This window comes from Sceloporus undulatus, chromosome 3 (assembly GCF_019175285.1).
Source record: "Sceloporus undulatus isolate JIND9_A2432 ecotype Alabama chromosome 3, SceUnd_v1.1, whole genome shotgun sequence".
Classification (NCBI taxonomy): domain Eukaryota; kingdom Metazoa; phylum Chordata; class Lepidosauria; order Squamata; family Phrynosomatidae; genus Sceloporus; species Sceloporus undulatus.
In genome coordinates this window covers 18107950-18117650 of record NC_056524.1, presented here as the reverse complement: position 1 = coordinate 18117650, position 9701 = coordinate 18107950, and positions in this window count along the sequence as shown.

Sequence of the window (9701 nt, the reverse complement as noted above, 5' to 3'; positions counted from 1 at the left end):
TACAATTAAATTATGAACAAAGAATGGAAGTAGAGGGAGAAGAACTAATTATTTTTAAAGACATCCCAATAAGGATATTGAAAAAACGGAATGAGTACAAACCATTAATAAATTTACTGAGGAATAATGACATTATTTATAGATGGGATAGACTAGAAGGTGTAATATTCAAATATAAAACAGAAATTTTCAGAATTAATTCTGTAATGAAATTGAAAGATTTCATTAAAAATACAGAAAAGATCTTGAAAAGAGAGATGAACAAATGCAGGAGGAGGAAAAGAAAAAACATGAGGAAGATAGTCAAACGGAAGCAGATGAAGAAGAGGAAAAGCAGAGGAAGAAGAAGAAGAACAGAAAGGAACAGAATACGGGATTTAAAAGAGGAAAGGTAAATCAAATTAAGTGTTAATATGGAAATTTAAAAATGGAAAAAACAAAAATTGTGTTATGGAATATAAGAGGAATGAATTCTCCTCAAAAACAGAAAAAATATTTCATTATGTTAAAAAATTAAAAGCAAACGTGATTTGCCTACAAGAAACGCATATTAAAGAAAAAGACAATAGATTTTTTAAAAAATAGGAAATGTGGGAATGAGTTTATTTCAGCTAATGAAAATAAATGGAGTTGTAATTTATGTGGATTGTAAGTTTGGGGCTAAATTATTATTTAAAGATAAAGAAGGAAGATATTTGGGAATTGAAATAACAAATTCAGATGGAAAAAGCATGATAGTGGGAATATATGCCCCATTAGACAAAAAAGATCAATTTTATAAAAAGTTAAACGAGAAATTACAAAAATTTAGCTACAATAAGACCCTGATTTTGGGAGACTGGAATGGGGTAGTAAACCCAGATCTAGACAGAAAATCTGAAAAAATAAATAAGGAAAGAAAACGCAGGGTAGGCTTCCAAAATCATTTCAAGATCTAATTGCAGAACAAGCATTGTATGACATCTGGAGAGTAAAGTATGGAGACCCAAAGGACTTTACTTTTTTTCGGGTAGACACAAGTCTTTCTCAAGAATAGATATGTTTTACGCTACAAAACTCTTATGTAAAGATGTTCTGAGAATAGATTGTGAGCCGAGGACTATATCAGATCATAGTCCAATAATACTTTCAGTAAGAACGAAAAAAACCAGAATATGCTTGGAGAGTAAATGACTCTCTGCTACACAAGGAAGAAATTGTTGAAAGAGGTAAAGAGAACTTGAAACATTTTTTCGAAGAAAACATGAAACCAGATATTGAAATGACAACAGTCTGGGAGATCGCCAAAGCATATATGAGAGGTTTTTTCATAAAACAAAACTATATAGTTAGAAAAAAGAAAAAAGAAAAACTGAGCTTGATGTATAATTTGTTAAAACAAAAGGAAATGGAACTAAGTAAGAACATAACCAAGAAGAACATAATAAAAGAGATAAAAACAATTAAGAAACAAATTGAATGGGAAGAAAACAAAGAGATACAAAATAAAATAAAATACATGAAGCAAACACAATTTGAGCATGCAAATAAACCGGGACGTTGATTGGCTTATAAAATGAAAAAACAAAGAGAAACATCATAGCTGAGATAAAAACAAGAGATGGATCAATAACAACAGACCAAGACAAAATAAAGAAAGAATTCCTAGTTTTCTATAACAAATTATATGAAGGAAGCAACATCCCCAAACAAGAAATATCTAACTTTTTTAAATAAAGCAAACATAAAGCCATTTAATGAACAGCAAAGGGAGCTACTTAATGGACCAATTTCAACTGCTGAGTTAATGGAAGTAATTAAAAAACGTAAAAAAAGGAAAGACTCCAGGCCCAGATGGGTTTCCAGTGGAATATTATAAAACATTTGAAGAAGAACAATACTCCCATTTACGTTAACTGTAAATGAAATTGGAAAACAAAAATATCCAGTAACATGGAAACAAGCCAATATCACTTTGATAGCCAAGGAAGATAGAGATCCATCTGATGTACGAAGCTATAGGCTGATCCCTTTGCAGAATACAGATTATAAGCTGTTTGCAATGATATTGGCGGAAAGGTTTAAAAAAAAAATACTTGTTGACTGGATAAAAGAAGAACAAGCAGGCTTTATGCCAAAAAGACAGATAAAAGAAAACATACGTACTATCGTAAATACTATAGAGTATTATGAAAGAAATAACGAAAAAAGCCTAGCATAGAGAAGGCTTTCGACAATATCACTTGGGAGATGATATTTGCTACAATGGAAAGAATGAATGTAGGAGCTAAATTTGAAAATTGGATCCATGAAATTTACAAAGAACAGAATGCCAGAATAATTGTAAATTACAACAAAACAGAAGAATTTAAGATCACAAAGGGGACGCGGCAAGGATGTCCTCTGTCTCCACTTTTGTTTATATTCGTTCTTGAATCTTTAAACAATAGAATAAGAGAAGAAGAACAGATAAAGGGTATGAAGATTAGAAAGTATGAATATAAAATGCGAATTTTTGCCGACGATATAGTTTATATTTTGGAGAACCCTAATGACAGCATAGTCATGTTAATAGAAACCCTAACACAGTTTGAAAAGTTTTCAGGCTTGAAAGTCAATAAAGAAAAGACAGTTATTCTGACAAAAAATATGGATGAAAATGAAGAAAAAGAATTAGAGAAGTTAAGTGGCTTTATGATAAAAAGAAAGGTTAAATATTTAGGACTAACAATTACTGATAAAAATGTTGACCTCTTTCATAATAACTATGAAAAAACATGGGGAAAAATCAAGAAAGACCTAAAAAAAATGGAGGAATCTGTGACTCTCTATATTGGGAAGAATCTCGGTTGTACAAATGAATATCCTCCCTAGAATGTTATATTTATTTCAAACTATCCCAGTGCTGCACATCTTTAAACCTTTAGATGTATGGCAAAAAGAAATCCTAAGTTTCGTTTGGGAAAAGAAAAAAGCTAGAATTAAAGCAAAAATAATATGGGACGATAAAAGACGTGGGGGATTGGGGTTACCCAATCTTAAACTGTATTATATGGCTGCAACATTGACGTGGATAGCTGATTTGATAACCTTAGAGGAAGACAAATTGTTAACATTAGAAGGGGACAACCTGAGATTCGGCCTACGTGAATACCTGTTTTATGGCAAAGATAAAATACACAAAGAAAGTAAGAACCATATTATAAGAAGGGCGATTCTGAAAGTATGGGAAAAAGTAAAGCCAAGAATTAGCCAACAAATTTTAATACCGTGTTCACCGCATGAGGCCTTTTTCAGTAAAGAAAGTATCCCAAGGGTCAAATGGCTAAGATACATTGAGATTTTAAAAGATGAAAAAGGAACTAAAGAAATAAAATCTCAAGAGGAACTGAAAGCATCTGACATAAATTGTCACTGGTATCTGTATAGGCAAATAAGAGAACGATGGAAAATGGATGAAAAACTGACTGGTGTTAATAAGACAAAAACCAGATGGGAAGAAATAATTGATAAAGGGGAAAAAAAGATGATTACTAGAAACTACAAAATGTTGTTGGAATGGGAGACAGAGGAAGAAGTAATTAGAGAGAGCATGGTTAGATGGGCTCAGAATGTGGGACATAGTATAGACTACGAAAAATGGGAAAAAAACATGGAAAAGAATAAAATATACAGCTAACCAAGAGTTAAAAGAGAACACTTATAAAATGATATACAGGTGGCATTTGTCCCCACAAAAAATCGCATTGATGTGTAAAAAAAATAACAATAATCCAATATCTTGGAAGTGTAAGAAAGACACTGGCACGTACTTTCATATGTGGTGGACATGTAAACTTGCCAAACAATACTGGATTCAAATTTATAAGATAATAACAATTGAATTAAAAATCTCAATAACATTTTTACCAGAAACCTTTCTGTTAGGTATGATAAATGATGAATTGGATAAAGAATTTGGGAAATTGTTATTTTATCTTTTCACATGTGCAAGAATAACATACGCAAGGCTTTGGAAATTGGAAGAAACCCCTTCAATGGAACAGTGGATGATAAAAGTACTTGAGGTTGCAGAAATTGATAAATTGACATGCTGGATAAAAAACAAAACAGAAGAAGATGTGGGGAAAGAATGGGAAATTTTTTATAGATTTATAAGAGAAAAATGGAAGAATGTAATATGGATGTAATTTTGTAAATGGGAATAGTAAGATTGATTTTAAAATCAGGATATAAGTGACGCTGAATAAGAATAATGAGTATCACTTAGTAGAAGGAAGATCAAAATTACTTAACAGTGGAATGCTAAAGGCTAAAATTGAAAGGTATTATTAAAACGACGGATAGTAAAGTAGAATGTTATGATTTGAAGGAATTACCTTATGATGTGAAGTGAACATAAGAAGGAGAATTTATGATTAACTAAAAGAAAGGAAAGGAAACAAAACCTTTTGCAAGGCTGCAAGGAGCAGGAAGTAACATATATGTTAAATGTTTTTTATAGTTTTGTAGGAGGGACATGTATTGTATTGTGTTGTATTTGTTGGAGTGTCTTAGGTGGGTTGGAGGAGGAGAGGGAAAGTGGGAAGATATGTCGAATTGTTGTATAGGGTATTGTGTATTGTGTGTGGTCTATGTTTGTAAAAAGTTATAAAATAATAATAAAATTAAAAAAAGAATTAAGAAAATGGAATACATTAGGACTATCCCTATTAGGAAGAATTTCCTCAATTAAAATGACGATTCTCTCAAAATTTATATTTTTATTTCAAAATCTCCCAATTATTATAAATGAACTCCTATTTAAAGACTGGAACAAAAAATTATTTGTCTGGGTGGGAAGAAAGCCGAGAATGAAATGGAAATATTTACAAGATAATAAGGAATGAGGTCTTGGGTTACCAAATACATAATTTAATTACAAAAACATTAAAGATAGAATACCCAATGTTACCTGAATTCTATTTATTAAATTTATCTATTAAATATAATCAGTTTAACAAATAATGATATTGAAAACAAATATTGGAAATTATTATTATATCTAATAACTGCAGCAAGACTATTATACACACAAAAATGGAAAGAAACAAGTATACCGACCATAGAAGATTGGCTGACAAAGTATTTGAATTAGTAGAAATGGACATATTAACTAACCACTTGCAAGAGAACTCTAATAAAATTGTAAAGGATAATTGGAAACTAATTTTACCATTGTGGGAAAATACATGGGGTAAGGGAGCAAGCTCCTTTCCACAGCCACTTTTAGCAGCTCCTTTTTGCACTACGGAAAGGCCAGATCAGGACTGCAGCATCTAGTTGTCACGGCCCCAATCCGGTGAGGAAAGGAGCAGCTGTAGGCCTCTCCAAAGGGACGGTGTGTTGAGCCCCTGAGCTTGGTGCTGGTGCTGAGGTTGAAACATAACAGTAGAAAAAGTCCAAGGATTTTTTAATGTGTGGAATTTGCATAATCAGAATGCAAATTAATAATACAGTATGCCTAATTATAATAATTTGCATAGTATGCAAATTGGATATCCAGGTATGAGGGACTGGAGTATGGCAACCCTCGATTAGTGCTATTTCCATCCCCTGCCTGTAATTTTATATAATTGTTTCTGTGGGGTCAACTTTTCTTTTGCTCTTTTGCTCAGATCTGAAAGGTGTGGTTTCAGCCAAGAATGATATCCGCGTTGAGATTGTGCATAAAGAGTCCGCCTCAAGCAGAGAAACTGAGGAACACCCAACGATCAAGCAGTTGATGGTGAGGATGTATTTTTCTCTTCTCTTAATCTATTGCTCTGCCTAACCTTTCATGGTAATGAACAGGGTTGCATAGGGTTCAGTGAGCTAAAGCCCACTGAAAGCAAAGTCTCCTCTTCCCAAATGTCACACTTCACTCAGATCTGTTAAAGTTGGGCAGGAAGGAAGGAAGGAAGGAAGGAAAGAAGGAAGGAAGGAAGGACCCTCTCAGAGTGGAACTTTGCTAATGAAGAAGGTTTGTTACTGATGCTCAGCAAGTCCCCCAAAAGCTCTGATGAAAAGAAAGGTTTCCCAGCCCTCAATAGGGAAATTAACGTGACTGCAAATGGGCACAAAGAAAGCTGAGCAATATATTATTATTATTATCATCTAATTAGGCCCTAATCACTAAGCCACACTGAAAAGGCCTCCATGTAACACATACTGGCAAGATAGATGTGCATCACTCAGACACATGCACACACACGCATGCACACACATACCCTCATCCTTTCAGAGGAAAAGGTCATTAGCCTCATTACTGTCAAACATTCAGAGCTTCCCAAATGGCATTTGAGTGACCTCAGGACAGTCACAGTCACCTTAGACTCTTTGTCAGAGAGACAGCCCAGGAAATCTTGATACCTGAGGCTAAAAATCTAAAAGGCAATCCCCACGGTGGTTTTTAAAAAATCATAATCCATTAAAGGAACTGATGATTTACATGTCCCTCAGGCTTCCCCATGATATCTCTCAGGAGGGCCACTTTGCCCAGCCTGTTTCTAGAGCTTTGTCTCTTGATAGTACATTGTAAGCAAGGATCAGTCCTTCTGGTTCAGCTGATGGAGTACACCAACAGTGTGATTCCACGCACTCAAAACAAACAGTTTATTCTGCCAGAGTTGCTGTAGAAACAAAGTGCTGATATCAAACCCCAATGCAAAACACACACTCCAGTTCCTTCCACTGATTTTGTAAATCCTGCCAAGGAGTAGCTTCTAGACTGGGGTTGGTAACTGCATTTCTAGCTGGTTTTCGGCCAGCAGCTCAATGGCTCACCCTCCACTCACTTTGCCCTCTGCATTCACCTTCTCACTAGATGCAAGTAGGCTAGGTTAGATGTTCCCCATCCTCTCTCCCTAAGTAAGTGAGAACAAGCAATTTTAGGCTGTCAATAGAAGTATGTGTCTAGATCAAGGGAAGTAATAGTGCCACTTATTTGCTCTGGTCAGGCCTCACCTGGATACTTGTCCAGTTCTGGGCACCACAATTCAAAAAGGACATTGGAAACTGGAGCGTGTCCAAAGGGGACAAATAAAATGGTGAGGGTCTGGAAACCATGAGCCCCCTGAGGAGAGACTTAGGGAGCTGGAGATGTTTAGCTGGAGAAGGGAGGTTAAGAGGTGAAAAGATAGCCCTGTTTAATACTTGAAGGGATGCCATATTGAGGAGGAGGCAAGCTTGTTTTCTGCTGCTCCAGAGAATAGGACCCAATGGAGCAATGGATGCAAGCTACGGGAAAAGAGATTCTGCCTCAAACATTAGGAGGAACTTCCTGACACTAAGGACTGTTCGACAGAGGAACACACTCCCTTCCGAGATTGTGGTGGAGTCCCTTCTTTGGAATGTAACAGTGAACAGTGCCAAATTGTCAATGGGGAATTTAATCGCTCAAGGTCACGAAGAGGAGGCCTGTTACTACACCTCAGATGGGATCGCCCCTTCGATCTGTATTACCAGGAACTAGAAATCCGAAATGAGGGCAGAGGCTCTAAGTACATCAATGGCGGGGTACAAACAGCGCTCTTGCGGCGTCCCCGCCGCGCCATTTGCTCCGGCGCGGGAGCCGCAGCAGCCAAACCGCGCAACTCCGCGCGGAGCAAAAAAGAAGCTCCATTTCGGAGCTTCTTGCGCGCCTCTATGACGTCGCGAGGGCCTGGCGCGGACTCGCGACGTCATAGGCGCTGCGACACTTTGGACGCTATGCGTCCAGTACTAAAGATGGTGGCGGCCCATGTAGAAGGGGCGCCACTATCTTGTACGTATAGGATACGTACTGGGTTAGGGGGGTGCGGAAGCACTGCCCCTTCCTAACTAGTACGTATACTATACGGTACTAATGGCGGTTTGTATCCCGCCAATGTCTTTATTGGAAACAAGGATTCAAAATACAGGCCATACTCTCACACATTCATACAAGACTAGCAAATATGTAGTAAATGTGGGATAGATATTAGGCTTTTAATAGGATACTCACCTAACGTAGAAGTTGGTGGGTCCAATTTGTGTGTGTAGGTTTGCAGGTCTGGTTCAGCAGACAAGTCAGTGAGAAGACTGACTTTAAAACTGACATGGATAGCTGTGGCGCCAGCAGCAGAGAGGGCTACCAGCAGAGGAGGGTACCAGCAGTGAATGGTCGGCGGCCCCACGAGTGGCTGGCCAGCAGCAACTGGCTGGCCGCAGCCCCTCTCTAAATTTAGCGACCCTTTTTAAGGGTTTATTTAACGGGTCTCTAGACAAAGGGTAATCAAAGGAAACTGTTGAGTGTATTTCACATCCTAACAAATGTTTTGATAACCCAAATGTTTCTGCCAGAGTAGGGACCCCAAATGGGTACACAAAATGCCATTCCTTTGATTCAAATGGTTCCCCCTCAATCACAAAGAGAGACACTTCCTTAAGACATTTGATAGCATCTTTCCTGATAGCACTTAGCAGCTCCTTGCATAATCTCATCCAAGCTGGGAAGGAAATTCGTTTACATATCAAAAACTCATCGTTCCCTTGTTTCAGTGTGAGATCACATGTAGGGCATTTGGCTATCAGGTTAAGATGCACTTTTTGATAAGATGCAGGTCAGAGTTCATTTTTAGATATATTAAAAAGGTGTAGATCAATGCCTATCAGGAGGTCTTCAAGCAGAGGATGGAGGCTATCTGTTGGGATGCTTTGAAGAAGAGTTCTGCATGGGCAGAATGGGGTTTGGACTGGATGCCCTTGTGGTCTCTTCCAACGCTATGATTCTATGAATCCTTCCTTTCACCTTGATCAGGAGCAGCCCATTGCTAATAGTCCTGTCTTAATTTCCTGTCCCTGCACAGGGAGCAGAAGGAAAGCTGTGTCTGGGATGAGGTCCTTGACTAGGATGTTTTCAGGCTTGGGGTAGTGGGCTTGTGTCTCTCCTGAGGACAGGGGCTGAGGAGTGGGGCTTCAGCTGAGTCACTGCGGGTGGAGCTAGCCGCCTAGTTCTATATAACTGCTGCTGGGATACGTCAATAGTTGGGACGAAAACTGGATAATTTAGCAACACAGCAGGCAAACAGGGGAGTTACATATTGTTTAGCAGGGATGTTTGAGGGGAAGCAACAGAGTTCTTCCCCTCCCCTTCTTTTTAATTGACTGACCAATTATTCAAGATGGAGTGATGGTTTTTGCAATCGCCAGCAGAAGCTGTGCTATGTTTGTTTCCTTGCTGGAGGACAAAGCTACACATGCAGCAAGTTCAGGTTGGTAGTACCCGTGGAAGACCAGGTTCAGCAATTGGAAGCTGTGTTTCTAATCTTATCAGAAACAATGGATGTAAGCTCCAGAAAAGAGATTCACCTAACATTCGGAGGAACTTCATATCTTCTTCCTAGTAAGGCTATTCAACAGTGGAACAAACTCCTTCCTCGGAGATTATTGGTGGTCTCTTCCTTGGAGGTCTTTAAGCAGAGGCTGGATGGCATCTGTCAATGGGGATGCTTTGTTCTGTTGTTCCTGCATGCGCAGAATGGGTTGGATGGATCAGGCCCTTGGGGTCTCTTCCAACTCTAGATTTCTATTATTCTTATAATTCAGATTATTAGGACCTGAGTTTTCTTGGATGGAGCTTGTTAAGACCATCTTGAATACTAAACACATGGAAAACTTCACTAAGGAGGAAGTCATTTCCTAAACACACGATGCTTGTAGGAATATTACCACAAAATAGAAGG